The sequence below is a fragment of the Puntigrus tetrazona genome, chromosome 4, assembly GCF_018831695.1.
Source record: "Puntigrus tetrazona isolate hp1 chromosome 4, ASM1883169v1, whole genome shotgun sequence".
Classification (NCBI taxonomy): Eukaryota; Metazoa; Chordata; class Actinopteri; order Cypriniformes; family Cyprinidae; genus Puntigrus; species Puntigrus tetrazona.
The window spans coordinates 26,974,759-27,002,218 of NC_056702.1; the positions used below are offsets into that span (position 1 = coordinate 26,974,759).

The window sequence follows — 27,460 nt, forward strand, 5'->3', positions numbered from 1 at the left end:
AATGGATAACGCGTCTGACTACGGATCAGAAGATTCTAGGTTCGACTCCTGGCTGGCTCGCTCAGTCTTTATTCCTTGCTGCCACCTGGGCGCAGAGAAAAACTTGTCAACTAAATCAAACTCAACTAATAATCCGCCACGTATACTATTCAAACTGCATCTCCATTTCAGGGATAATTTCTCAATTTGCCTCAATATCTGTTCTGCCATCAGTTTGGGTCTTGGGTAATTCTAGTCTTACTTCCTTTTAAAATCCCACAACAAAAGCTAAAGACCTCTACGAAATCTGCATGGGCCGCCACACGCATGGAAAATGGCCCAGAATCTACTCTCTTCAGTCTGTTCCCATATGGTCTAGCGGTGAGGATTCCTGGTTTTCACCCAGGCGGCCCGGGTTCGACTCCCGGTATGGGAAGGCTGTTTTGCTTTTTGCTTCCTTCGTCAAACTAGCAGTTGGTTCGCCAGAAGCTTTTTTCCGGGGTCATTGGTCGAACTGCAGAAAGCTGAAAAGATGAGGTTCTGCTCACACACAGTGTGTGCTTTTTGATAGCTCAGTTGGTAGAGCGGAGGACTGTAGCAAAGGAGGTTGTTATCCTTAGGTCGCTGGTTGACTCGGCTCGAAGGAGTTGTTTTTTCGCCATGACCGCCATTTGATTTTTGGGCGTGGCTTTTTCCGAGCTTCCACACAGCGTGACCACAGGTTTTTTCTAAGGCACGAAGTGACTGTTTTGTCCTGGAGGAGACTATTATGAACAGCTCGTAGTATCTGTGTCTTCGGGTAATTCTAGCCTTGCTTACTTTTAAAATTCCACAACAAAAGACAAAAGACTTCTTTTCCCTGGGTCATTGGTCGAGCTGCTGAAAAAATGTGGCCCAGAATCCCGCCACACTCCTCCAACTGTTCCCATATGAATGCCTGTTTTTGACCTTTGGATACCATGGACGTTTTTCCAGCTTAGTCTTTTCCCCCTGGATTAGAAGATAGACAAATGCCTGTTTTTCCTGGAGATAGAGTTTACCTATCGATGCCATGGGTGTTTTCTAAGGCATCAAGTGGGTATTTGAAGTGACTGTTTTGTACTGGAGGAGACTAAAAATGAACAGTTCGTAGTATCTGTTCTGCCATCACTCTGTGTCTTCGGGTGATTCTAGTCTTGCTATGGACTATGTGTCGTGTGACTTTGTGACTTGGCTCTTCCCAACTTCCGTCACAGCGTGACTATAGATGGCCAAAAGAAGTTCCCTGACCGGGAATCGAACCCGGGCCATGGGCGTGTGAGCGCCGAATCCTAACCACTAGACCACCAGGGATACGCTGCTGATAGGTCAAGAACAAGCAAAAAGCGATACAGGACCCCCGTCACGTCCACAGCTGAAAACTCTGGTACAAGCACAATCAGTTCAAGTCAGTGGGCCAGTGGCGCGATGGATAACGCGTCTGACTACGGATTAGAAGATTCTAGGTTCGACTCCTGGCTGGCTCGCTCTGTCTTTATTCCTTGCTGCCACCTGGGCGCAGAGAAAAACTTGTCAACTAAATCAAACTCAACTAATAATCCGCCACGTGTACTATTCAAACTGCATCTCCATTTCAGGGATAATTTCTCAATTTGCCTCAATATCTGTTCTGCCATCAGTTTGGGTCTTCGGGTAATTCTAGTCTTACTTCCTTTTAAAATCCCACAACAAAAGCTAAAGACCTCTACGAAATCCGCGGGCCGGCCACACGCATGGAAAATGGCCCAGAATCTACTCTTCAGTCTGTTCCCATATGGTCTAGCGGTGAGGATTCCTGGTTTTCACCCAGGCGGCCCGGGTTCGACTCCCGGTATGGGAAGGCTGTTTTGCTTTTTGCTTCCTTCGTCAAACTAGCAGTTGGTTCGCCAGAAGCTTCTTTTCCGGGGTCATTGGTCGAACTGCAGAAAGCTGAAAAAGATGAGGTTCTGCTCACACACTGTGTGCCTTCGATAGCTCAGTTGGTAGAGCGGAGGACTGTAGCAAAGGAGGTTGTTATCCTTAGGTCGCTGGTTCGACTCCGGCTCGAAGGAGTTGTTTTTCGCCATGACCGCCATTTGATTTTTGGGCGTGGCTTTTCCGAGCTTCCGTCACAGCGTGACCACAGGTTTTTTCTAAGGCACGAAGTGACTGTTTTGTCCTGGAGGAGACTATTATGAACAGCTCGTAGTATCTGTGTCTTCGGTAATTCTAGCCTTGCTTACTTTTAAAATTCCACAACAAAAGACAAAAGACTTCTTTTCCCTGGGTCATTGGTCGAGCTGCTGAAAAAATGTGGCCCAGAATCCCGCCACACTCCTCCAACTGTTCCCATATGAATGCCTGTTTTTGACCTTTGGATACCATGGACGTTTTTCCAGCTTAGTCTTTTCCCCCTGGATTAGAAGATAGACAAATGCCTGTTTTTCCTGGAGATAGAGTTTACCTATCGATGCCATGGGTGTTTTCTAAGGCATCAAGTGGGTATTTGAAGTGACTGTTTTGTACTGGAGGAGACTAAAAATGAACAGTTCGTAGTATCTGTTCTGCCATCACTCTGTGTCTTCGGGTGATTCTAGTCTTGCTATGGACTATGTGTCGTGTGACTTTGTGACTTGGCTCTTCCCAACTTCCGTCACAGCGTGACTATAGATGGCCAAAAGAAGTTCCCTGACCGGGAATCGAACCCCCGGCCGCGGCGTGTGAGCGCCGAATCCTAACCACTAGACCACCAGGGATACGCTGATAGGTCAAGAACAAGCACAAAGCGATACAGGACCCCGTCACGTCCACAGCTGAAAACTCTGGTACAAGCACAATCAGCTCAAGTCAGTGGGCCAGTGGCGCAATGGATAACGCGTCTGACTACGGATCAGAAGATTCTAGGTTCGACTCCTGGCTGGCTCGCTCTCTCTTTATTCCTTGCTGCCACCTGGGCGCAGAGAAAAACTTGTCAACTAAATCAAACTCAACTAATAATCCGCCACGTATACTATTCAAACTGCATCTCCATTTCAGGGATAATTTCTCAATTTGCCTCAATATCTGTTCTGCCATCAGTTTGGGTCTTCGGGTAATTCTAGTCTTACTTCCTTTTAAAATCCCACAACAAAAGCTAAAGACCTCTACGAAATCCGCGGGCCGGCCACACGCATGGAAAATGGCCCAGAATCTACTCTTCAGTCTGTTCCCATATGGTCTAGCGGTGAGGATTCCTGGTTTTCACCCAGGCGGCCCGGGTTCGACTCCCGGTATGGGAAGGCTGTTTTGCTTTTTGCTTCCTTTGTCAAACTAGCAGTTGGTTCGCCAGAAGCTTCTTTTTCCGGGTCATTGGTCGAACTGCAGAAAGCTGAAAAAAATGAGGTTCTGCTCACACAGGTTGTTATCCTTGATAGCTCAGTTGGTAGAGCGGAGGACTGTAGCAAAGGAGGTTGTTATCCTCAGGTCGCTGGTTCGACTCGGCTCAAGAGTTGTTTTTCGCCATGACCGCCATTTGATTTTTGGGCGTGGCTTTTCCGAGCTTCCGTCACAGCGTGACCACAGGTTTTTTCTAAGGCACGAAGTGACTGTTTTGTCCTGGAGGAGACTATTATGAACAGCTCGTAGTATCTGTGTCTTGGGTAATTCTAGCCTTGCTTACTTTTAAAATTCCACAACAAAAGACAAAAGACTTCTTTTCCTGGGTCATTGGTCGAGCTGCTGAAAAAATGTGGCCCAGAATCCCGCCACACTCCTCCAACTGTTCCCATATGAATGCCTGTTTTTGACCTTTGGATACCATGGACGTTTTTCCAGCTTAGTCTTTTCCCCCTGGATTAGAAGATAGACAAATGCCTGTTTTTCCTGGAGATAGAGTTTACCTATCGATGCCATGGGTGTTTTCTAAGGCATCAAGTGGGTATTTGAAGTGACTGTTTTGTACTGGAGGAGACTAAAAATGAACAGTTCGTAGTATCTGTTCTGCCATCACTCTGTGTCTTGGGTGATTCTAGTCTTGCTATGGACTATGTGTCGTGTGACTTTGTGACTTGGCTCTTCCCAACTTCCGTCACAGCGTGACTATAGATGGCCAAAAGAAGTTCCCTGACGGGAATCGAACCCGGGCGCGGCGGTGAGAGCGCCGAATCCTAACCACTAGACCACCAGGGATACGCTGATAGGTCAAGAACAAGCACAAAGCGATACAGGACCCCCGTCACGTCCACAGCTGAAAACTCTGGTACAAGCACAATCAGCTCAAGTCAGTGGGCCAGTGGCGCAATGGATAACGCGTCTGACTACGGATCAGAAGATTCTAGGTTCGACTCCTGGCTGGCTCGCTCTCTCTTTATTCCTTGCTGCCACCTGGGCGCAGAGAAAAACTTGTCAACTAAATCAAACTCAACTAATAATCCGCCACGTATACTATTCAAACTGCATCTCCATTTCAGGGATAATTTCTCAATTTGCCTCAATATCTGTTCTGCCATCAGTTTGGGTCTTGGGTAATTCTAGTCTTTCTTTTAAAATCCCACAACAAAAGCTAAAGACCTCTACGAAATCCGCGGGCCGGCCACACGCATGGAAAATGGCCCAGAATCTACTCTTCAGTCTGTTCCCATATGGTCTAGCGGTGAGGATTCCTGGTTTTCACCCAGGCGGCCCGGGTTCGACTCCCGGTATGGGAAGGCTGTTTTGCTTTTTGCTTCCTTCGTCAAACTAGCAGTTGGTTCGCCAGAAGCTTCTTTTTCCCGGGGTCATTGGTCGAACTGCAGAAAGCTGAAAAAAATGAGGTTCTGCTCACACGCCGTGTGCCTCGATAGCTCAGTTGGTAGAGCGGAGGACTGTAGCAAAGGAGGTTGTTATCCTCAGGTCGCTGGTTCGACTCGGCTCGAAGGAGTTGTTTTTCGCCATGCCGCCATTTGATTTTTGGGCGTGGCTTTTCCGAGCTTCCGTCACAGCGTGACACAGGTTTTTTCTAAGGCACGAAGTGACTGTTTTGTCCTGGAGGAGACTATTATGAACAGCTCGTAGTATCTGTGTCTTGGGTAATTCTAGCCTTGCTTACTTTTAAAATTCCACAACAAAAGACAAAAGACTTCTTTTCCCTGGGTCATTGGTCGAGCTGCTGAAAAAATGTGGCCCAGAATCCCGCCACACTCCTCCAACTGTTCCCATATGAATGCCTGTTTTTGACCTTTGGATACCACCATGGACGTTTTTCCAGCTTAGTCTTTTCCCCCTGGATTAGAAGATAGACAAATGCCTGTTTTTCCTGGAGATAGAGTTTACCTATCGATGCCATGGGTGTTTTCTAAGGCATCAAGTGGGTATTTGAAGTGACTGTTTTGTACTGGAGGAGACTAAAAATGAACAGTTCGTAGTATCTGTTCTGCCATCACTCTGTGTCTTCGGGTGATTCTAGTCTTGCTATGGACTATGTGTCGTGTGACTTTGTGACTTGGCTCTTCCCAACTTCCGTCACAGCGTGACTATAGATGGCCAAAAGAAGTTCCCTGACCGGGAATCGAACCGGGCCGCGGCGGTGAGAGCGCGAATCCTAACCACTAGACCACCAGGGATACGCTGATAGGTCAAGAACAAGCACAAAGCGATACAGGACCCCCGTCACGTCCACAGCTGAAAACTCTGGTACAAGCACAATCAGCTCAAGTCAGTGGGCCAGTGGCGCAATGGATAACGCGTCTGACTACGGATCAGAAGATTCTAGGTTCGACTCCTGGCTGGCTCGCTCTCTCTTTATTCCTTGCTGCCACCTGGGCGCAGAGAAAAACTTGTCAACTAAATCAAACTCAACTAATAATCCGCCACGTATACTATTCAAACTGCATCTCCATTTCAGGGATAATTTCTCAATTTGCCTCAATATCTGTTCTGCCATCAGTTTGGGTCTTGGGTAATTCTAGTCTTACTTCCTTTTAAAATCCCACAACAAAAGCTAAAGACCTCTACGAAATCCATGGGCCGCCACACGCATGGAAAATGGCCCAGAATCTACTCTTCAGTCTGTTCCCATATGGTCTAGCGGTGAGGATTCCTGGTTTTCACCCAGGCGGCCGGGTTCGACTCGGTATGGGAAGGCTGTTTTGCTTTTTGCTTCCTTCGTCAAACTAGCAGTTGGTTCGCCAGAAGCTTCTTTTTCCCGGGTCATTGGTCGAACTGCAGAAAGCTGAAAAATGAGGTTCTGTCACACGCCGTGTGCCTTCGATAGCTCAGTTGGTAGAGCGGAGGACTGTAGCAAAGGAGGTTGTTATCCTCAGGTCGCTGGTTCGACTCTGGCTCGAAGGAGTTGTTTTTCGCCATGACCGCCATTTGATTTTTGGGCGTGGCTTTTCCGAGCTTCCGTCACAGCGTGACCACAGGTTTTTTCTAAGGCACGAAGTGACTGTTTTGTCCTGGAGGAGACTATTATGAACAGCTCGTAGTATCTGTGTCTTGGGTAATTCTAGCCTTGCTTACTTTTAAAATTCCACAACAAAAGACAAAAGACTTCTTTTCCCTGGGTCATTGGTCGAGCTGCTGAAAAAATGTGGCCCAGAATCCCGCCACACTCCTCCAACTGTTCCCATATGAATGCCTGTTTTTGACCTTTGGATACCATGGACGTTTTTCCAGCTTAGTCTTTTCCCCCTGGATTAGAAGATAGACAAATGCCTGTTTTTCCTGGAGATAGAGTTTACCTATCGATGCCATGGGTGTTTTCTAAGGCATCAAGTGGGTATTTGAAGTGACTGTTTTGTACTGGAGGAGACTAAAAATGAACAGTTCGTAGTATCTGTTCTGCCATCACTCTGTGTCTTCGGGTGATTCTAGTCTTGCTATGGACTATGTGTCGTGTGACTTTGTGACTTGGCTCTTCCCAACTTCCGTCACAGCGTGACTATAGATGGCCAAAAGAAGTTCCCTGACCGGGAATCGAACCCGGGCCGCGGCGGTGAGAGCGCCGAATCCTAACCACTAGACCACCAGGGATACGCTGATAGGTCAAGAACAAGCACAAAGCGATACAGGACCCCCGTCACGTCCACAGCTGAAAACTCTGGTACAAGCACAATCAGCTCAAGTCAGTGGGCCAGTGGCGCAATGGATAACGCGTCTGACTACGGATCAGAAGATTCTAGGTTCGACTCCTGGCTGGCTCGCTCTCTCTTTATTCCTTGCTGCCACCTGGGCGCAGAGAAAAACTTGTCAACTAAATCAAACTCAACTAATAATCCGCCACGTGTACTATTCAAACTGCATCTCCATTTCAGGGATAATTTCTCAATTTGCCTCAATATCTGTTCTGCCATCAGTTTGGGTCTTCGGGTAATTCTAGTCTTACTTCCTTTTAAAATCCCACAACAAAAAGCTAAAGACCTCTACGAAATCCATGGGCGGCCACACGCATGGAAAATGGCCCAGAATCTACTCTTCAGTCTGTTCCCATATGGTCTAGCGGTGAGGATTCCTGGTTTTCACCCAGGCGGCCGGGTTCGACTCCCGGTATGGGAAGGCTGTTTTGCTTTTTTTCCTTCGTCAAACTAGCAGTTGGTTCGCCAGAAGCTTCTTTTTCCCGGGTCATTGGTCGAACTGCAGAAAGCTGAAAAGATGAGGTTCTGCTCTGCGCCGTGTGTGTGCCTCCGATAGCTCAGTTGGTAGAGCGGAGGACTGTAGCAAAGGAGGTTGTTATCCTCAGGTCGCTGGTTCGACTCCGGCTCGAAGGAGTTGTTTTTCGCCATGACCGCCATTTGATTTTTGGGCGTGCTTTTTTCCGAGCTTCCGTCGTCACAGCGTGACCACAGGTTTTTCTAAGGCACAGTGAGTGACTGTTTTGTCCTGGAGGAGACTATTATGAACAGCTCGTAGTATCTGTGTCTTGGGTAATTCTAGCCTTGCTTACTTTTAAAATTCACAACAAAAGACAAAAGACTTCTTTTCCCTGGGTCATTGGTCGAGCTGCTGAAAAAATGTGGCCCAGAATCCCGCCACACTCCTCCAACTGTTCCCATATGAATGCCTGTTTTTGACCTTTGGATACCATGGACGTTTTTCCAGCTTAGTCTTTTCCCCCTGGATTAGAAGATAGACAAATGCCTGTTTTTCCTGGAGATAGAGTTTACCTATCGATGCCATGGGTGTTTTCTAAGGCATCAAGTGGGTATTTGAAGTGACTGTTTTGTACTGAGGAGACTAAAAATGAACAGTTCGTAGTATCTGTTCTGCCATCACTCTGTGTCTTGGGTGATTCTAGTCTTGCTATGGACTATGTGTCGTGTGACTTTGTGACTTGGCTCTTCCCAACTTCCGTCACAGCGTGACTATAGATGGCAAAAGAAGTTCCCTGACCGGGAATCGAACCCGGGCCGCGCGGCGGTGAGCGCGAATCCTAACCACTAGACCACCAGGGATACGCTGATAGGTCAAGAACAAGCACAAAGCGATACAGGACCCCGTCACGTCCACAGCTGAAAACTCTGGTACAAGCACAATCAGCTCAAGTCAGTGGGCCAGTGGCGCAATGGATAACGCGCGTCTGACTACGGATCAGAAGATTCTAGGTTCGACTCCTGGCTGGCTCGCTCTCTCTTTATTCCTTGCTGCCACCTGGGCGCAGAGAAAAACTTGTCAACTAAATCAAACTCAACTAATAATCCGCCACGTATACTATTCAAACTGCATCTCCATTTCAGGGATAATTTCTCAATTTGCCTCAATATATCTGTTCTGCCATCAGTTTGGGTCTGGGTAATTCTAGTCTTACTTCCTTTTAAAATCCCACAACAAAAGCTAAAGACCTCTACGAAATCCGCGGGGCGGCCACACGCATGGAAAATGGCCCAGAATCTACTCTTCAGTCTGTTCCCATATGGTCTAGCGGTGAGGATTCCTGGTTTTCACCCAGGCGGCCCGGGTTCGACTCCCGGTATGGGAAGGCTGTTTTGCTTTTTGCTTCCTTTGTCAAACTAGCAGTTGGTTCGCCAGAAGCTTCTTTTTCCCGGGTCATTGGTCGAACTGCAGAAAGCTGAAAAGATGAGGTTCTGCTCTCACACGCTGTGTGCCTTCGATAGCTCAGTTGGTAGAGCGGAGGACTGTAGCAAAGGAGGTTGTTATCCTTAGGTCGCTGGTTCGACTCGCTCTCGAAGGAGTTGTTTTTCGCCATGACCGCCATTTGATTTTGGGCGTGGCTTTTCCGAGCTTCCGTCACAGCGTGACCACAGGTTTTTTCTAAGGCACGAAGTGACTGTTTTGTCCTGGAGGAGACTATTATGAACAGCTCGTAGTATCTGTGTCTTGGGTAATTCTAGCCTTGCTTACTTTTAAAATTCCACAACAAAAGACAAAAGACTTCTTTTCCCTGGGTCATTGGTCGAGCTGCTGAAAAAATGTGGCCCAGAATCCCGCCACACTCCTCCAACTGTTCCCATATGAATGCCTGTTTTTGACCTTTGGATACCATGGACGTTTTTCCAGCTTAGTCTTTTCCCCCTGGATTAGAAGATAGACAAATGCCTGTTTTTCCTGGAGATAGAGTTTACCTATCGATGCCATGGGTGTTTTCTAAGGCATCAAGTGGGTATTTGAAGTGACTGTTTTGTACTGGAGGAGACTAAAAATGAACAGTTCGTAGTATCTGTTCTGCCATCACTCTGTGTCTTGGGTGATTCTAGTCTTGCTATGGACTATGTGTCGTGTGACTTTGTGACTTGGCTCTTCCCAACTTCCGTCACAGCGTGACTATAGATGGCCAAAAGAAGTTCCCTGACCGGGAATCGAACCCGGGCGCGGCGGTGAGAGCGCGAATCCTAACCACTAGACCACCAGGGATACGCTGATAGGTCAAGAACAAGCACAAAGCGATACAGGACCCCGTCACGTCCACAGCTGAAAACTCTGGTACAAGCACAATCAGCTCAAGTCAGTGGGCCAGTGGCGCAATGGATAACGCGTCTGACTACGGATCAGAAGATTCTAGGTTCGACTCCTGGCTGGCTCGCGCTCTCTTTATTCCTTGCTGCCACCTGGGCGCAGAGAAAAACTTGTCAACTAAATCAAACTCAACTAATAATCCGCCACGTATACTATTCAAACTGCATCTCCATTTCAGGGATAATTTCTCAATTTGCCTCAATATCTGTTCTGCCATCAGTTTGGGTCTTGGGTAATTCTAGTCTTACTTCCTTTTAAAATCCCACAACAAAAGCTAAAGACCTCTACGAAATCCGCGGGCGCCACACGCATGGAAAATGGCCCAGAATCTACTCTTCAGTCTGTTCCCATATGGTCTAGCGGTGAGGATTCCTGGTTTTCACCCAGGCGCCCGGGTTCGACTCGGTATGGGAAGGCTGTTTTGTTTTTTTGCTTCCTTCGTCAAACTAGCAGTTGGTTCGCCAGAAGCTTCTTTTTCCCGGGGTCATTGGTCAAACTGCAGAAAGCTGAAAAAATGAGGTTCTGCTCACACGCCGAGTGTTGATAGCTCAGTTGGTAGAGCGGAGGACTGTAGCAAAGGAGGTTGTTATCCTTAGGTCGCTGGTTCGACTCCGGCTCGAAGGAGTTGTTTTTCGCCATGGCCGCCATTTGATTTTTGGGCGTGGCTTTTCCGAGCTTCCGTCACAGCGTGACCACAGGTTTTTTCTAAGGCACGAAGTGACTGTTTTGTCCTGGAGGAGACTATTATGAACAGCTCGTAGTATCTGTGTCTTCGGGTAATTCTAGCCTTGCTTACTTTTAAAATTCCACAACAAAAGACAAAAGACTTCTTTTCCCTGGGTCATTGGTCGAGCTGCTGAAAAAATGTGGCCCAGAATCCCGCCACACTCCTCCAACTGTTCCCATATGAATGCCTGTTTTTGACCTTTGGATACCATGGACGTTTTTCCAGCTTAGTCTTTTCCCCCTGGATTAGAAGATAGACAAATGCCTGTTTTTCCTGGAGATAGAGTTTACCTATCGATGCCATGGGTGTTTTCTAAGGCATCAAGTGGGTATTTGAAGTGACTGTTTTGTACTGGAGGAGACTAAAAATGAACAGTTCGTAGTATCTGTTCTGCCATCACTCTGTGTCTTCGGGTGATTCTAGTCTTGCTATGGACTATGTGTCGTGTGACTTTGTGACTTGGCTCTTCCCAACTTCCGTCACAGCGTGACTATAGATGGCCAAAAGAAGTTCCCTGACCGGGAATCGACCCGGGCGCGCGGTGAGAGCGCCGAATCCTAACCACTAGACCACCAGGGATACGCTGATAGGTCAAGAACAAGCACAAAGCGATACAGGACCCCCGTCACGTCCACAGCTGAAAACTCTGGTACAAGCACAATCAGCTCAAGTCAGTGGGCCAGTGGCGCAATGGATAACGCGTCTGACTATGGATCAGAAGATTCTAGGTTCGACTCCTGGCTGGCTCGCTCTCTCTTTATTCCTTGCTGCCACCTGGGCGCAGAGAAAAACTTGTCAACTAAATCAAACTCAACTAATAATCCGCCACGTATACTATTCAAACTGCATCTCAGTTTTAGGGATAATTTCTCAATTTGCCTCAATATCTGTTCTGCCATCAGTTTGGGTCTTCGGGTAATTCTAGTCTTACTTCCTTTTAAAATCCCACAACAAAAGCTAAAGACCTCTACGAAATCCGCGGGCCGGCCACACGCATGGAAAATGGCCCAGAATCTTCTCTTCAGTCTGTTCCCATATGGTCTAGCGGTGAGGATTCCTGGTTTTCACCCAGGCGGCCCGGGTTCGACTCCCGGTATGGGAAGGCTGTTTTGCTTTTTGCTTCCTTCGTCAAACTAGCAGTTGGTTCGCCAGAAGCTTCTTTTTCCCGGGGTCATTGGTCGAACTGCAGAAAGCTGAAAAGATGAGGTTCTGCTCACACGCAGTGTGCCTTCGATAGCTCAGTTGGTAGAGCGGAGGACTGTAGCAAAGGAGGTTGTTATCCTTAGGTCGCTGGTTCGACTCCGGCTCGAAGGAGTTGTTTTTCGCCATGACCGCCATTTGATTTTTGGGCGTGGCTTTTCCGAGCTTCCGTCACAGCGTGACCACAGGTTTTTTCTAAGGCACGAAGTGACTGTTTTGTCCTGGAGGAGACTATTATGAACAGCTCGTAGTATCTGTGTCTTCGGGTAATTCTAGCCTTGCTTACTTTTAAAATTCCACAACAAAAGACAAAAGACTTCTTTTCCCTGGGTCATTGGTCGAGCTGCTGAAAAAATGTGGCCCAGAATCCCGCCACACTCCTCCAACTGTTCCCATATGAATGCCTGTTTTTGACCTTTGGATACCATGGACGTTTTTCCAGCTTAGTCTTTTCCCCCTGGATTAGAAGATAGACAAATGCCTGTTTTTCCTGGAGATAGAGTTTACCTATCGATGCCATGGGTGTTTTCTAAGGCATCAAGTGGGTATTTGAAGTGACTGTTTTGTACTGGAGGAGACAAAAATGAACAGTTCGTAGTATCTGTTCTGCCATCACTCTGTGTCTTCGGGTGATTCTAGTCTTGCTATGGACTATGTGTCGTGTGACTTTGTGACTTGGCTCTTCCCAACTTCCGTCACAGCGTGACTATAGATGGCCAAAAGAAGTTCCCTGACCGGGAATCGAACCGGCCGCGGGCGGTGAGAGCGCGAATCCTAACCACTAGACCACCAGGGATACGCTGATATGTTAAGAACAAGCACAAAGCGATACAGGACCCCCGTCACGTCCACAGCTGAAAACTCTGGTACAAGCACAATCAGCTCAAGTCAGTGGGCCAGTGGCGCGATGGATAACGCGCGTCTGACTACGGATCAGAAGATTCTAGGTTCGACTCCTGGCTGGCTCGCTCTCTCTTTATTCCTTGCTGCCACCTGGGCGCAGAGAAAAACTTGTCAACTAAATCAAACTCAACTAATAATCCGCCACGTATACTATTCAAACTGCATCTCCATTTCAGGGATAATTTCTCAATTTGCCTCAATATCTGTTCTGCCATCAGTTTGGGTCTTCGGGTAATTCTAGTCTTACTTCCTTTTAAAATCCCACAACAAAAGCTAAAGACTCTCTACGAAATCCAGCGGGCGGCCACACGCATGGAAAATGGCCCAGAATCTACTCTCTTCAGTCTGTTCCCATATGGTCTAGCGGTGAGGATTCCTGGTTTTCACCCAGGCGGCCCGGGTTCGACTCGGTATGGGAAGGCTGTTTTGCTTTTTTTGCTTCCTTTGTCAAACTAGCAGTTGGTTCGCCAGAAGCTTCTTTTTCCCGGGGTCATTGGTCGAACTGCAGAAAGCTGAAAAAATGAGGTTCTGCTCACACGCCGTGTGCCTTCGATAGCTCAGTTGGTAGAGCGGAGGACTGTAGCAAAGGAGGTTGTTATCCTCAGGTCGCTGGTTCGACTCCGGCTCGAAGGAGTTGTTTTTCGCCATGACCGCCATTTGATTTTTGGGCGTGGCTTTTCCGAGCTTCCGTCACAGCGTGACCACAGGTTTTTCTAAGGCACGAAGTGACTGTTTTGTCCTGGAGGAGACTATTATGAACAGCTCGTAGTATCTGTGTCTTGGGTAATTCTAGCCTTGCTTACTTTTAAAATTCCACAACAAAAGACAAAAGACTTCTTTTCCCTGGGTCATTGGTCGAGCTGCTGAAAAAATGTGGCCCAGAATCCCGCCACACTCCTCCAACTGTTCCCATATGAATGCCTGTTTTTGACCTTTGGATACCATGGACGTTTTTCCAGCTTAGTCTTTTCCCCCTGGATTAGAAGATAGACAAATGCCTGTTTTTCCTGGAGATAGAGTTTACCTATCGATGCCATGGGAGTTTTCTAAGGCATCAAGTGGGTATTTGCCTGAAGTTGGCTGATCGATTGCTCCTGTCTGCTGAGGCTCGATTGCTCCTGTCTGCTGAGAGGTTGGTTTGTTTGTAGCTGCGTGTAGCTTCGCTTTTCAATTTATCACCTCTTCTCTAACGATCAAATATAATTTAACTGTGTACATATCGTTGATACTATTAAATTAATCTAACTAATTAGACTGCTGTTAGTTCGTTCGCTTTAATCTAAAACTCGGCGGTGAGTTAGTACTCGTTAGCCGATTCACTTTCGCTCCCACCCGCGTTTTCGCGCCGATTGTGGGCTTTTTTCCCCCGCTCCTGTTCATTTGTTCCTCGCGCTCGTTCGCTCCATTTTCACAAGCTCATCAAAACAAGAGTGGTAAGTGAATCCTTACGGTGAGTAAATGGCTTCTCCCTGCATCGTCACTTGCACTGTCTGTCACATGTATAGCTTGTCCTTCTCTGTTAGCGATCAGGGATTCACGTGTGATAAATGCAGGGAAATAGCTAGGCTGACAGAGAAGGTTTTAGAATTAGAGACACGTATCAAACTTTAATTGAGGACAGTAAGAATGCGAGGGCTGTAGATACTGCTTTGGATGCGACTAGTACAGTGAATCATGTACATTGTTCGGTTCCAGCTTCAGAGCCCGTGCAGCAGGGCAATTGGGTGACCGTGAGGCGGGCTAGTCGCGGGTCAAAACACCGCTCATCCGTCCGATCAGAACATCAAACAGGTTCTCCCCACTCAGTGACGCACCCACTGAGAAACCTGATCAAAGTGCCCTAGTAATTGGCGATTCTATTATGCGGAACGTGAAAATAGAGACACCAGCCACCATAGTCCAATGCTTACCGGGAGCCAGAGCGTCTGACATCTTGTCAAATTTAAAAGTGCTGGCTAATGCTAAAGCGTAAATTTCGTAAGATTGTTATTCACGTCGGCGCTAATGATGTTCGACTTCGCCAGTCGGAGATCACTAAAAATAATATTAAATAGGTGTGTGAATTTGCAAGCACGATGTCGGACAATGTAATCTGCTCTGGTCCCCTCCTGCTTACCGGGGTGATGAGATTCACAGCAGATTGCTGGGTCTCAATGGCTGGATGTCTAAGTGGTGCCCCGCAGAACAACATAGGCTTTATAGACAATTGGATGAGTTTCTGGGGCAGACCTGACCTGTTGAAAAGAGATGGTCTTCACCCCTCTTTGGGGTGGTGCCGCTCTTCTATCTAGAAATATGGCATATAGTCTTATAGCTCCAACATGACCAACTAGTGCCCAGGTCAGGAAGCAGACAGACAGACCGGCTAAACCGACCGTCTGCTAGCTGCCTCACGTCACAGAAGGCAGTTAATTCTCAGCACATAGAGACTCTTTCACCTAGATATCACACTATAGAGACTGTGTCTGTTCCCGAATTAGAATATGCAGAGAACGTCCAAACCTAATCAAAAGCAATAATTTAATTAATGTCCAACAAATTAAAACTACCTATAATTCAAATAAGCAAACGATAAAACTTGGCTCGCTAAATATTAGATCACTTTCCACAAAAGCACTTTATGTATATGATTTGATCAATGATCAGAAGCTAGATTTGCTTTGTTTGACAGAAACCTGGCTAAAACCAGATGATTATATTACTCTAAATGAATCTACCCCCAAAATTATTTCTATAAAAATGAGCCACGTTTAAAAGGTAGAGGGGAGGTGTTGCTACAATTTATAACAATATTCTTAGTACTTCTCAGAGGGCAGGCTTTAAATATAACTCATTTGAAGTTTTGGTGCTGCATATAACATTATCTACAGAATCATGTGCTAGTGATAAATCTTCTGTCATGTTTGTACTGGCTACTGTATACAGGCCACCAGGACACAGCACAGATTTCATTAAAGAATTTGCTGATTTTCTAACTGAGTTAGTACTGGCCGCAGATAAAGTCTTAATTGTTGGCGATTTTAATATCCATGTTGATAATGAAAAAGACTCATTAGGATCAGCTTTCTTAGACATTTTAAACTCCATTGGGGTTAGACAACACGTCTCTGGACCTACTCATTGTCAAAATCATACTCTAGATCTAATACTGTCACATGGAATAGATGTTAAAATGGTTGAAGTACTGCAGCAAAGTGATGACATTTCAGATCACTATCTAGTCTTGTGTGAACTCTGTATAGTTAAACCTGTAAACTCTGCACCTTATTACAAGTATGGTAGAACCATCACTTCCACCACAAAAGAAAGCTTTCTAAATAACCTTCCTGACTTATCTCAATTCCTTAGTTCATCCAATACGATGCAAAAACTTGATGATGTAACAGAAACTATGCACTCTCTTTTTCTAGCACTTTAGATACAGTTGCTCCTTTGCACTTAAAAAGATAAAAGAAAACAATCTGACTCCATGGTATAATGACAACACACGCACCCTAAAGAGAGCAGCCCGGAAAATGGAGCGCAGGTGGAGAAAAACCAAATTAGAAGTATTTCGTATTGCCTGGCGGGAGAGTATGCTGTCATACAGAAAAGCATTAAAAATAGCAAGATCTGATTATTTTTCATCCCTTTTAGAAGAAAACAAACACAACCCCGGTATTTATTCAGTACAGTGACTAAATTAACAAAAAATAAAGCATCAGCAGGTGCTAATATGCCCCAAGAGTATAGCTGCAATGAGTTCATGAATTTCTTTACTTCTAAGATTGATACCATCAGAGATAAAATTGTAACTATGCAGCCGTCAACTACAGTTTCACATCAGATAATGAGCTTTAGATCCCTAAGGAAAAATTACACTCTTTCTCTATTATAGGAGAAGAAGACTTGTACAAACTTGTTAAATCATCTAAACCAGCAACATGTATGTTAGACCCTATTCCATCTAAACTATTAAAAGATCTGCTTCCAGAAGTCATAGATCCTATTTTGAACATTATTAATTCATCATTGTCATTAGGATATGTTCCCAAAACCTTTAAACTGGCTGTAGTTAAACCTCTCATTAAGAAACCACATCTTGATCCCAAAGACTTAGTAAATTACAGACCAATCTCTAATCTCCTTTTCTGTCAAAGATACTAGAAAGGTAGTATCCTCACAACTGTATTCCTTTTTAGAAAAAATGGTGTCTGTGAGGATTTCCAATCAGGTTTTAGACCGTACCATAGTACTGAGACTGCTCTCATTAGAGTTACTAATGACCTGCTTCTATCATCTGATCGTGGTTTTATCTCGTTATTAGTGCTATTAGATCTTAGCGCAGCATTCGATACTATCGATCACAACATTCTCTTGGATAGACTAGAAAACTATGTTGGCATTAGAGGAAGCGCCTTAGCATGGTTTACATCATATCTATCTGACCGCTATCAGTTTGTGGCATTAAATGAGGAGGTATCATATCGATCAAAAGTGAAATATGGAGTTCCTCAAGGCTCAGTGCTAGGACCGTTTTTCAACCTTTACATGTTACCTCTGGGAGATATTATCAGGAGTCATGGTGTTAGCTTTCACTGCTATGCTGATGATACTCAGCTCTATATTTCAGCGCAGCCTGGTGATACACACCAAATTGAGAATCTAACAGAATGCATAGTCGATATAAAAAGCTGGATGATGAGTAACTTCTTAATGTTAAATTCTGAAAAAACAGAGGTGCTAATAATTGACCTAAAAACCCCACATATAATAATCTAGAACACAGCCTATCACTTGATGGCTGCTCTGTTAATTCTTCATCATCAGTTAGGAACCTAGGTGTGCTGTTTGACCGCAATCTTTCCTTTGAAAATCATGTTTCTAGCATCTGTAAAACTGCGTTTTTCCATCTTAAAAATATATCTAAATTACGACCTATGCTTTCAACCTCTAATGCAGAAATATTAATTCATGCGTTTATGACCTCAAGGTTAGATTATTGCAATGCTTTATTGGGTGGTTGTTCTGCACGCTTAATAAACAAACTTCAGCTAGTCCAAAACGCAGCAGCCAGAGTCCTTACTAGAACTAGGAAGTATGATCACATTAGCCCAGTTCTGTCAACACTGCACTGGCTCCCTATCAAACATCGAATAGATTTTAAAATCCTATTAATTACCTATAAAGCCCTGAATGGTTTAGCTCCTCAATACTTGAGCGAGCTCTTATCACATTATAGTCCTGCACGTCCGCTGCGTTCTCAAAACTCTGGCCATTTGATAATACCTAGAATATCAAAATCAACTGCGGGCGGCAGATCATTTTCCTATCTAGCACCTAAACTCTGGAACAATCTCCTAACTCTGTTCGGGAAGCAGACACACTCTGCCAGTTTAAATCTAGATTAAAGACACATCTTTTTAACTTAGCCTACACATAACACACCAACACACCTTTTATTATTCAAATCCGTTAAAGGATTTTTAGGCTGCATTACTTAGATTTGCTGGAACCGGGAACACTACTCTAAAATACGATGTACTTGTGACATCGTAAAAGAATGGCATCTACGCTAATATTAGTCCTGTTTCTTTCTCAATCTGTTTTCACAGTTTGTATCCAGACTAGATGGTGGATCAGCACCCAGAGATTATGTTCATCAGAGACCAGAAAACCTAGATGCGCCCGTCGACAGATCACCAGATCCTGATGCACACACACACACACACACACTAAGTCATTTACACTACCTGACACAGCTGCGTTTAAAATTGAACTGGAGGTTAAGTGCTGGGCGTCCGGTCAGAGGAGAACTGACCCCAACTGAGTCTGGTTTCTCCCAAGGTTTTTTTTTTCTCCATTCTATATGCATGGGGTTTTGTTTCCTTGCCGCTGTCGCCTCTGGCTTGCTTGGTTGGGGACACTTAACTTCTAGTGACTATCGTTGAATTGACTACAGAGACCGTCTCTGCATTTAATAAGAAATTGGTCACTCTCGTCACTATATATCCCTGTCATTATACTGTACAGTGCTTTGATGCAACCTGTGTTGTTAAAAGCGCTATATAAATAAAAAAATGATTGATATTTGAAGTGACTGTTTTGTACTGGAGGAGACTAAAAATGAACAGTTCGTAGTATCTGTTCTGCCATCACTCTGTGTCTTCGGGTGATTCTAGTCTTGCTATGGACTATGTGTCGTGTGACTTTGTGACTTGGCTCTTCCCAACTTCCGTCACAGCGTGACTATAGATGGCCAAAAGAAGTTCCCTGACCGGGAATCGAACCCGGGCCGCGGCGGTGAGAGCGCCGAATCCTAACCACTAGACCACCAGGGATACGCTGATAGGTCAAGAACAAGCACAAAGCGATACAGGACCCCCGTCACGTCCACAGCTGAAAACTCTGGTACAAGCACAATCAGTTCAAGTCAGTGGGCCAGTGGCGCAATGGATAACGCGTCTGACTACGGATCAGAAGATTCTAGGTTCGACTCCTGGCTGGCTCGCTCTCTCTTTATTCCTTGCTGCCACCTGGGCGCAGAGAAAAACTTGTCAACTAAATCAAACTCAACTAATAATCCGCCACGTGTACTATTCAAACTGCATCTCAGTTTTAGGGATAATTTCTCAATTTGCCTCAATATCTGTTCTGCCATCAGTTTGGGTCTTCGGGTAATTCTAGTCTTACTTCCTTTTAAAATCCCACAACAAAAGCTAAAGACCTCTACGAAATCCGCGGGCCGGCCACACGCATGGAAAATGGCCCAGAATCTTCTCTTCAGTCTGTTCCCATATGGTCTAGCGGTGAGGATTCCTGGTTTTCACCCAGGCGGCCCGGGTTCGACTCGGTATGGGAAGGCTGTTTTGCTTTTTGCTTCCTTCGTCAAACTAGCAGTTGGTTCGCCAGAAGCTTCTTTTTTGGGGTCATTGGTCGAACTGCAGAAAGCTGAAAAGATGAGGTTCTGCTCACACGCTGTGCCTGCCGATAGCTCAGTTGGTAGAGCGGAGGACTGTAGCAAAGGAGGTTGTTATCCTTAGGTCGCTGGTTCGACTCCGGCTCGAAGGAGTTGTTTTTCGCCATGACCGCCATTTGATTTTTGGGCGTGGCTTTTCCGAGCTTCCGTCACAGCGTGACCACAGGTTTTTCTAAGGCACGAAGTGACTGTTTTGTCCTGGAGGAGACTATTATGAACAGCTCGTAGTATCTGTGTCTTGGGTAATTCTAGCCTTGCTTACTTTTAAAATTCCACAACAAAAGACAAAAGACTTCTTTTCCTGGGTCATTGGTCGAGCTGCTGAAAAATGTGGCCCAGAATCCCGCCACACTCCTCCAACTGTTCCCATATGAATGCCTGTTTTTGACCTTTGGATACCATGGACGTTTTTCCAGCTTAGTCTTTTCCCCCTGGATTAGAAGATAGACAAATGCCTGTTTTTCCTGGAGATAGAGTTTACCTATCGATGCCATGGGTGTTTTCTAAGGCATCAAGTGGGTATTTGAAGTGACTGTTTTGTACTGGAGGAGACTAAAAATGAACAGTTCGTAGTATCTGTTCTGCCATCACTCTGTGTCTTCGGGTGATTCTAGTCTTGCTATGGACTATGTGTCGTGTGACTTTGTGACTTGGCTCTTCCCAACTTCCGTCACAGCGTGACCACAGGTTTTTTCTAAGGCACGAAGTGACTGTTTTGTCCTGGAGGAGACTATTATGAACAGCTCGTAGTATCTGTGTCTTCGGGTAATTCTAGCCTTGCTTACTTTTAAAATTCCACAACAAAAGACAAAAGACTTCTTTTCCCTGGGTCATTGGTCGAGCTGCTGAAAAAATGTGGCCCAGAATCCCGCCACACTCCTCCAACTGTTCCCATATGAATGCCTGTTTTTGACCTTTGGATACCATGGACGTTTTTCCAGCTTAGTCTTTTCCCCCTGGATTAGAAGATAGACAAATGCCTGTTTTTCCTGGAGATAGAGTTTACCTATCGATGCCATGGGTGTTTTCTAAGGCATCAAGTGGGTATTTGAAGTGACTGTTTTGTACTGGAGGAGACTAAAAATGAACAGTTCGTAGTATCTGTTCTGCCATCACTCTGTGTCTTCGGGTGATTCTAGTCTTGCTATGGACTATGTGTCGTGTGACTTTGTGACTTGGCTCTTCCCAACTTCCGTCACAGCGTGACTATAGATGGCCAAAAGAAGTTCCCTGACGGGAATCGAACCGGGCCGCGGCAGTGAGAGCGCCTAATCCTAACCACTAGACCACCAGGGATACGCTGATAGGTCAAGAACAAGCACAAAGTGATACAGGTCCCCGTCACGTCCACAGCTGAAAACTCTGGTACAAGCACAATCAGCTCAAGTCAGTGGCCCAGTGGGCGCAATGGATAACGCGTCTGACTACGGATCAGAAGATTCTAGGTTCGACTCCTGGCTGGCTTCTCTCTCTTTATTCCTTGCTGCCACCTGGGCGCAGAGAAAAACTTGTCAACTAAATCAAACTCAACTAATAATCCGCCACGTATACTATTCAAACTGCATCTCCATTTCAGGGATAATTTCTCAATTTGCCTCAATATCTGTTCTGCCATCAGTTTGGGTCTTGGGTAATTCTAGTCTTACTTCCTTTTAAAATCACACAACAAAAGCTAAAGACTCTCACGAAATCCATGGCCGGCCACACGCATGGAAAATGGCCCAGAATCTACTCTTCAGTCTGTTCCCATATGGTCTAGCGGTGAGGATTCCTGGTTTTCACCCAGGCGGCCCGGGTTGACTCAGGTATGGGAAGGCTGTTTTGCTTTTTGCTTCCTTCGTCAAACTAGCAGTTGGTTCGCCAGAAACCGGGTCATTGGTCGAACTGCAGAAAGCTGAAAAAATGAGGTTCTGCTCACACGCCCGTGTGTCGATAGCTCAGTTGGTAGAGCGGAGGACTGTAGCAAAGGAGGTTGTTATCCTTAGGTCGCTGTTCGGCTCGAAGGAGTTTTTTTCGCCATGGCCGCCATTTGATTTTTGGGCGTGGCTTTCCGAGCTTCCGTCACAGCGTGACCACAGGTTTTTTCTAAGGCACGAAGTGACTGTTTTGTCCTGGAGGAGACTATTATGAACAGCTCGTAGTATCTGTGTCTTGGGTAATTCTAGCCTTGCTTACTTTTAAAATTCCACAACAAAAGACAAAAGACTTCTTTTCCTGGGTCATTGGTCGAGCTGCTGAAAAAATGTGGCCCAGAATCCCGCCACACTCCTCCAACTGTTCCCATATGAATGCCTGTTTTTGACCTTTGGATACCATGGACGTTTTTCCAGCTTAGTCTTTTCCCCCTGGATTAGAAGATAGACAAATGCCTGTTTTTCCTGGAGATAGAGTTTACCTATCGATGCCATGGGTGTTTTCTAAGGCATCAAGTGGGTATTTGAAGTGACTGTTTTGTACTGGAGGAGACTAAAAATGAACAGTTCGTAGTATCTGTTCTGCCATCACTCTGTGTCTTCGGGTGATTCTAGTCTTGCTATGGACTATGTGTCGTGTGACTTTGTGACTTGGCTCTTCCCAACTTCCGTCACAGCGTGACTATAGATGGCCAAAAGAAGTTCCCTGACCGGGAATCGAACCGGGGCGCGGCGGTAAGAGCGCCGAATCCTAACCACTAGACCACCAGGGATACGCTGATAGGTCAAGAACAAGCACAAAGCGATACAGGTCCCCGTCACGTCCACAGCTAAAAACTCTGGTACAAACACAATCAGCTCAAGTCAGTGGGCCAGTGGCGCAATGGATAACGCGTCTGACTACGGATCAGAAGATTCTAGGTTCGACTCCTGGCTGGCTCGCTCTCTCTTTATTCCTTGCTGCCACCTGGGCGCAGAGAAAAACTTGTCAACTAAATCAAACTCAACTAATAATCCGCCACGTATACTATTCAAACTGCATCTCCATTTCAGGGATAATTTCTCAATTTGCCTCAATATCTGTTCTGCCATCAGTTTGGGTCTTGGGTAATTAATTCTAGTCTTACTTCCTTTTAAAATCCCACAACAAAAGCTAAAGACCTCTACGAAATCCGAGGGGCGGCCACACGCATGGAAAATGGCCCAGAATCTACTCTTCAGTCTGTTCCCATATGGTCTAGCGGTGAGGATTCCTGGTTTTCACCCAGGCGGCCCGGGTTCGACTCCCGGTATGGGAAGGCTGTTTTGCTTTTTGCTTCCTTCGTCAAACTAGCAGTTGGTTCGCCAGAAGCTTCTTTTTCCTGGGGTCATTGGTCGAACTGCAGAAAGCTGAAAAGATGAGGTTCTGCTCACACACCGTGTGCCTTCGATAGCTCAGTTGGTAGAGCGGAGGACTGTAGCAAAGGAGGTTGTTATCCTTAGGTCGCTGGTTCGACTCCGGCTCGAAGGAGTTGTTTTTCGCCATGGCCGCCATTTGATTTTTGGGCGTGGCTTTTCCGAGCTTCCGTCACAGCGTGACCACAGGTTTTTTCTAAGGCACGAAGTGACTGTTTTGTCCTGGCGGAGACTGTTATGAACAGCTCGTAGTATCTGTGTCTTCGGGTAATTCTAGCCTTGCTTACTTTTAAAATTCCACAACAAAGACAAAAGACTTCTTTTCCTGGGTCATTGGTCGAGCTGCTGAAAAATGTGGCCCAGAATCCCGCCACACTCCTCCAACTGTTCCCATATGAATGCCTGTTTTTGACCTTTGGATACCATGGACGTTTTTCCAGCTTAGTCTTTTCCCCCTGGATTAGAAGATAGACAAATGCCTGTTTTTCCTGGAGATAGAGTTTACCTATCGATGCCATGGGTGTTTTCTAAGGCATCAAGTGGGTATTTGAAGTGACTGTTTTGTACTGGAGGAGACTAAAAATGAACAGTTCGTAGTATCTGTTCTGCCATCACTCTGTGTCTTGGGTGATTCTAGTCTTGCTATGGACTATGTGTCGTGTGACTTTGTGACTTGGCTCTTCCCAACTTCCGTCACAGCGTGACTACAGTTTTCTAAGGCACGAAGTGACTGTTTTGTCCTGGAGGAGAACTACAAAAGGGATGAACAGCTCCACAGCTGAAAACTCTGGTCAAGCACAATCAGCTCTAGCCTTGCCAGTTACTTTTAAAATTCCACGGACAAAAGAAAAAGACTCCTCTTTTCCCTGGGTCATTGGTCTGACCTGCGCAGAGAAAAAATGTGTGGCCCAGAACTCCCGCTAACACTCCTCCAACTGTTCCCATATGAATGCCTGTTTTTGACCTTTGGATACCATGGACGTTTTTCCAGCTTAGTCTTTTCCCCTGGATTAGAAGATAGACAAATGCCTCTCATCGATGCCATGGGTGTTTTCTAAGGCATCAAGTGGGTATTTGAAGTGACTGTTTTGTACTGGAGGAGACTAAAAATGAACAGTTCGTAGTATCTGTTCTGCCATCACTCTGTGTCTTCGGGTGATTCTAGTCTTGCTATGGACTATGTGTCTTGTGACTTTGTGACTTGGCTCTTCCCAACTTCCGTCACAGCGTGACCACAGGTTTTTTCTAAGGCACGAAGTGACTGTTTTGTCCTGGAGGAGACTATTATGAACAGCTCACAGTCATCTGTGTCTTGGGTAATTCTAGCCTTGCTTACTTTTAAAATTCCACAACAAAAGACAAAAGACTTCTTTTCCCTGGGTCATTGGTCGATCTGCTGAAAAAATGTGGCCCAGAATCCCGCCACACTCCTCCAACTGTTCCCATATGAATGCCTGTTTTTGACCTTTGGATACCATGGACGTTTTTCCAGCTTAGTCTTTTCCTCCTGGATTAGAAGATAGACAAATGCCTGTTTTTCCTGGAGGTAGAGTTTACCTATCGATGCCATGGGTGTTTTCTAAGGCATCAAGTGGGTATTTGAAGTGACTGTTTTGTACTGGAGGAGACTAAAATGAACAAAGTAGTATCTGTTCTGCCATCACTCTGTGTCTTCGGGTGATTCTAGTCTTGCTATGGACTATGTGTCGTGTGACTTTGTGACTTGGCTCTTCCCAACTTCCGTCACAGCGTGACCACAGGTTTTTTCTAAGGCACGAAGTGACTGTTTTGTCCTGGAGGAGACTATTATGAACAGCTCGTAGTATCTGTGTCTTCGGGTAATTCTAGCCTTGCTTACTTTTAAAATTCCACAACAAAAGACAAAAGACTCTTTTCCCTGGGTCATTGGTCGAGCTGCTGAAAAATGTGGCCCAGAATCCCGCCACACTCCTCCAACTGTTCCCATATGAATGCCTGTTTTTGACCTTTGGATACCATGGACGTTTTTCCAGCTTAGTCTTTTCCCCCTGGATTAGAAGATAGACAAATGCCTGTTTTTCCTGGAGATAGAGTTTACCTATCGATGCCATGGGTGTTTTCTAAGGCATCAAGTGGGTATTTGAAGTGACTGTTTTGTACTGGAGGAGACTAAAAATGAACAGTTCGTAGTATCTGTTCTGCCATCACTCTGTGTCTTCGGGTGATTCTAGTCTTGCTATGGACTATGTGTCGTGTGACTTTGTGACTTGGCTCTTCCCAACTTCCGTCACAGCGTGACTATAGATGGCCAAAAGAAGTTCCCTGACCGGGAATCGAACCGGGCATGGCGGTGAGCGCGAATCCTAACCACTAGACCACCAGGGATACGCTGGTAGGTCAGGAACAAGCACAAAGCGATACAGGACCCCCGTCACGTCCACAGCTGAAAACTCTGGTACAAGCACAATCAGCTCAAGTCAGTGGGCCAGTGGCGCAATGGATAACGCGTCTGACTACGGATCAGAAGATTCTAGGTTCGACTCCTGGCTGGCTCGCTCTCTCTTTATTCCTTGCTGCCACCTGGGCGCAGAGAAAAACTTGTCAACTAAATCAAACTCAACTAATAATCCGCCACGTATACTATTCAAACTGCATCTCCATTTCAGGGATAATTTCTCAATTTGCCTCAATATCTGTTCTGCCATCAGTTTGGGTCTTCGGGTAATTCTAGTCTTACTTCCTTTTAAAATCCCACAACAAAAGCTAAAGACCTCTACGAAATCCGCGGGCCGGCCACACGCATGGAAAATGGCCCAGAATCTACTCTTCAGTCTGTTCCCATATGGTCTAGCGGTGAGGATTCCTGGTTTTCACCCAGGCGGGCCCGGGTTCGACTCGGTATGGGAAGGCTGTTTTGCTTTTTGCTTCCTTCGTCAAACTAGCAGTTGGTTCGCCAGAAGCTTCTTTTTCCCGGGGTCATTGGTCGAACTGCAGAAAGCTGAAAAAATGAGATTCTGCTCACACGCCGTCTGCCTTCGATAGCTCAGTTGGTAGAGCGGAGGACTGTAGCAAAGGAGGTTGTTATCCTTAGGTCGCTGGTTCGACTCCGGCTCGAAGGAGTTGTTTTTCGCCATGGCCGCCATTTGATTTTTGGGCGTGGCTTTTCCGAGCTTCCGTCACAGCGTGACCACAGGTTTTTTCTAAGGCACGAAATGACTGTTTTGTCCTGGAGGAGACTATTATGAACAGCTCGTAGTATCTGTGTCTTCGGGTAATTCTAGCCTTGCTTACTTTTAAAATTCCACAACAAAAGACAAAAGACTTCTTTTCCCTGGGTCATTGGTCGAGCTGCTGAAAAAATGTGGCCCAGAATCCCGCCACACTCCTCCAACTGTTCCCATATGAATGCCTGTTTTTGACCTTTGGATACCATGGACGTTTTTCCAGCTTAGTCTTTTCCCCCTGGATTAGAAGATAGACAAATGCCTGTTTTTCCTGGAGATAGAGTTTACCTATCGATGCCATGGGTGTTTTCTAAGGCATCAAGTGGGTATTTGAAGTGACTGTTTTGTACTGGAGGAGACTAAAATGAACAGTTCGTAGTATCTGTTCTGCCATCACTCTGTGTCTTCGGGTGATTCTAGTCTTGCTATGGACTATGTGTTCAGTCAAGTCAGTGGCCCAGTGCTACCTGGGGAGCCAATCAGAGCGCTAACTGTCCATTGTTGGGGAGCCAATCAGAGCGCGAGCTGTCCATTGTTGGGAGCCAATCGCTTCTGTGTTGGGAGAATGGATTGTTGAGAGCCAATCGCTGTGTTGCCGAACGCACCGCCAATCGCGTTTCCAAGTGAGATCAAGTGAGAATAAAACTGCTTAGTTTTAGCTGACTTTACGCAGTCCTGAGGAAAATTGACAGATTTCAATTCGACAGAAGAAAATTGCATAATTCGACAAAGTAAGTATTAAATGTTTTTTTCTCTCCGTTTGCTATGTTTTTGAACTGATAATTCATTACGTTTTCGTCCATCGTTCTTGTTTTGCATTTAAAAACTATGACTTCGTAGCTTAGTTTTTAAAATCATCTCTATAATTGCAATTTGCGTTTAATCTTACTTATTAAATTCCATTTAGTCGTTTTATATCTCGCGTTCGTTACAACTGTCATTAAATTCCCCGGGGAAATTCTAAATGATTTGACTTGAGTGACGTGTGGTGTAGTAACCATGACGTGTTTTGTCGTGTGTTTGTCGTCGCGTTGTTTGCCTTTAATCTTACTTATTACGTTCCATGATTTTTTTACTCGAACGGTATAAACTGTCGTGCAGTGTAAAAAAATGCTTGAAGATATAGTCAGTAAAGTACAGTAGTGAAAGTGTAGTAATCTCTTTATTATTGTTATTATTCTTTGGAAGATCAGGTTTCAACTGTATAAACAAAGTTTTGCTATACATAAAAATCTGACTGAAAAAACAACGTAAGCGT

General features: G+C 45.6%; 32 non-coding genes across 32 annotated transcripts in view; 28 read left to right on the forward strand and 4 right to left on the reverse strand.

Annotated features, from left to right (window-relative positions):
* trnar-acg overlaps positions 1–60 on the forward strand; it is a 73-nt gene extending 13 nt beyond the window's left edge. The window contains exon 1 of the tRNA in view: positions 1–60. This exon is cut by the window's left edge and continues 13 nt beyond it. This is a non-coding gene — a tRNA (tRNA-Arg).
* A 283-nt stretch (positions 61–343) lies between these two features.
* trnae-uuc lies at positions 344–415 on the forward strand. The gene has a single exon. It is a non-coding gene; the product is annotated as a tRNA-Glu (tRNA).
* Positions 416–1,765: 1,350 nt separating this feature from the next.
* Positions 1,766–1,837, forward strand: trnae-uuc. The gene has a single exon. It is a non-coding gene; the product is annotated as a tRNA-Glu (tRNA).
* A 124-nt stretch (positions 1,838–1,961) lies between these two features.
* Positions 1,962–2,048, forward strand: trnay-gua. The gene is given in 2 exon segments: positions 1,962–1,998; positions 2,013–2,048. It is a non-coding gene; the product is annotated as a tRNA-Tyr (tRNA).
* A 780-nt stretch (positions 2,049–2,828) lies between these two features.
* Positions 2,829–2,901, forward strand: trnar-acg. The gene has a single exon. It is a non-coding gene; the product is annotated as a tRNA-Arg (tRNA).
* A 281-nt stretch (positions 2,902–3,182) lies between these two features.
* On the forward strand, positions 3,183–3,254 carry trnae-uuc. The gene has a single exon. It is a non-coding gene; the product is annotated as a tRNA-Glu (tRNA).
* Positions 3,255–4,240: 986 nt separating this feature from the next.
* trnar-acg lies at positions 4,241–4,313 on the forward strand. Its single transcript has one exon. It is a non-coding gene; the product is annotated as a tRNA-Arg (tRNA).
* A 276-nt stretch (positions 4,314–4,589) lies between these two features.
* Positions 4,590–4,661, forward strand: trnae-uuc. Its single transcript has one exon. It is a non-coding gene; the product is annotated as a tRNA-Glu (tRNA).
* Positions 4,662–5,652: 991 nt separating this feature from the next.
* Positions 5,653–5,725, forward strand: trnar-acg. The gene has a single exon. It is a non-coding gene; the product is annotated as a tRNA-Arg (tRNA).
* Positions 5,726–6,195: 470 nt separating this feature from the next.
* Positions 6,196–6,282, forward strand: trnay-gua. The gene is given in 2 exon segments: positions 6,196–6,232; positions 6,247–6,282. It is a non-coding gene; the product is annotated as a tRNA-Tyr (tRNA).
* Positions 6,283–6,894: 612 nt separating this feature from the next.
* Positions 6,895–6,966, reverse strand: trnae-cuc. The gene has a single exon. It is a non-coding gene; the product is annotated as a tRNA-Glu (tRNA).
* Positions 6,967–7,063: 97 nt separating this feature from the next.
* trnar-acg lies at positions 7,064–7,136 on the forward strand. Its single transcript has one exon. It is a non-coding gene; the product is annotated as a tRNA-Arg (tRNA).
* Positions 7,137–7,417: 281 nt separating this feature from the next.
* trnae-uuc lies at positions 7,418–7,488 on the forward strand. Its single transcript has one exon. It is a non-coding gene; the product is annotated as a tRNA-Glu (tRNA).
* Positions 7,489–7,613: 125 nt separating this feature from the next.
* trnay-gua lies at positions 7,614–7,700 on the forward strand. The gene is given in 2 exon segments: positions 7,614–7,650; positions 7,665–7,700. It is a non-coding gene; the product is annotated as a tRNA-Tyr (tRNA).
* Positions 7,701–8,480: 780 nt separating this feature from the next.
* On the forward strand, positions 8,481–8,555 carry trnar-acg. Its single transcript has one exon. It is a non-coding gene; the product is annotated as a tRNA-Arg (tRNA).
* A 281-nt stretch (positions 8,556–8,836) lies between these two features.
* trnae-uuc lies at positions 8,837–8,908 on the forward strand. Its single transcript has one exon. It is a non-coding gene; the product is annotated as a tRNA-Glu (tRNA).
* Positions 8,909–9,731: 823 nt separating this feature from the next.
* On the reverse strand, positions 9,732–9,801 carry trnae-cuc. The gene has a single exon. It is a non-coding gene; the product is annotated as a tRNA-Glu (tRNA).
* Positions 9,802–9,897: 96 nt separating this feature from the next.
* On the forward strand, positions 9,898–9,970 carry trnar-acg. Its single transcript has one exon. It is a non-coding gene; the product is annotated as a tRNA-Arg (tRNA).
* A 466-nt stretch (positions 9,971–10,436) lies between these two features.
* Positions 10,437–10,527, forward strand: trnay-gua. The gene is given in 2 exon segments: positions 10,437–10,477; positions 10,492–10,527. It is a non-coding gene; the product is annotated as a tRNA-Tyr (tRNA).
* A 779-nt stretch (positions 10,528–11,306) lies between these two features.
* trnah-aug lies at positions 11,307–11,379 on the forward strand. The gene has a single exon. It is a non-coding gene; the product is annotated as a tRNA-His (tRNA).
* Positions 11,380–11,660: 281 nt separating this feature from the next.
* Positions 11,661–11,732, forward strand: trnae-uuc. Its single transcript has one exon. It is a non-coding gene; the product is annotated as a tRNA-Glu (tRNA).
* A 125-nt stretch (positions 11,733–11,857) lies between these two features.
* On the forward strand, positions 11,858–11,944 carry trnay-gua. The gene is given in 2 exon segments: positions 11,858–11,894; positions 11,909–11,944. It is a non-coding gene; the product is annotated as a tRNA-Tyr (tRNA).
* A 1,335-nt stretch (positions 11,945–13,279) lies between these two features.
* trnay-gua lies at positions 13,280–13,366 on the forward strand. The gene is given in 2 exon segments: positions 13,280–13,316; positions 13,331–13,366. It is a non-coding gene; the product is annotated as a tRNA-Tyr (tRNA).
* A 5,615-nt stretch (positions 13,367–18,981) lies between these two features.
* trnae-cuc lies at positions 18,982–19,053 on the reverse strand. Its single transcript has one exon. It is a non-coding gene; the product is annotated as a tRNA-Glu (tRNA).
* A 97-nt stretch (positions 19,054–19,150) lies between these two features.
* On the forward strand, positions 19,151–19,223 carry trnar-acg. The gene has a single exon. It is a non-coding gene; the product is annotated as a tRNA-Arg (tRNA).
* A 472-nt stretch (positions 19,224–19,695) lies between these two features.
* On the forward strand, positions 19,696–19,783 carry trnay-gua. Its single transcript is given in 2 exon segments — positions 19,696–19,733; positions 19,748–19,783. It is a non-coding gene; the product is annotated as a tRNA-Tyr (tRNA).
* Positions 19,784–22,306: 2,523 nt separating this feature from the next.
* Positions 22,307–22,377, reverse strand: trnak-cuu. Its single transcript has one exon. It is a non-coding gene; the product is annotated as a tRNA-Lys (tRNA).
* Positions 22,378–22,473: 96 nt separating this feature from the next.
* Positions 22,474–22,546, forward strand: trnar-acg. The gene has a single exon. It is a non-coding gene; the product is annotated as a tRNA-Arg (tRNA).
* A 284-nt stretch (positions 22,547–22,830) lies between these two features.
* trnae-uuc lies at positions 22,831–22,902 on the forward strand. The gene has a single exon. It is a non-coding gene; the product is annotated as a tRNA-Glu (tRNA).
* Positions 22,903–23,027: 125 nt separating this feature from the next.
* trnay-gua lies at positions 23,028–23,114 on the forward strand. The gene is given in 2 exon segments: positions 23,028–23,064; positions 23,079–23,114. It is a non-coding gene; the product is annotated as a tRNA-Tyr (tRNA).
* Positions 23,115–25,460: 2,346 nt separating this feature from the next.
* trnar-acg lies at positions 25,461–25,533 on the forward strand. The gene has a single exon. It is a non-coding gene; the product is annotated as a tRNA-Arg (tRNA).
* Positions 25,534–26,010: 477 nt separating this feature from the next.
* On the forward strand, positions 26,011–26,097 carry trnay-gua. The gene is given in 2 exon segments: positions 26,011–26,047; positions 26,062–26,097. It is a non-coding gene; the product is annotated as a tRNA-Tyr (tRNA).
* Positions 26,098–27,460: the final 1,363 nt, after the last annotated feature.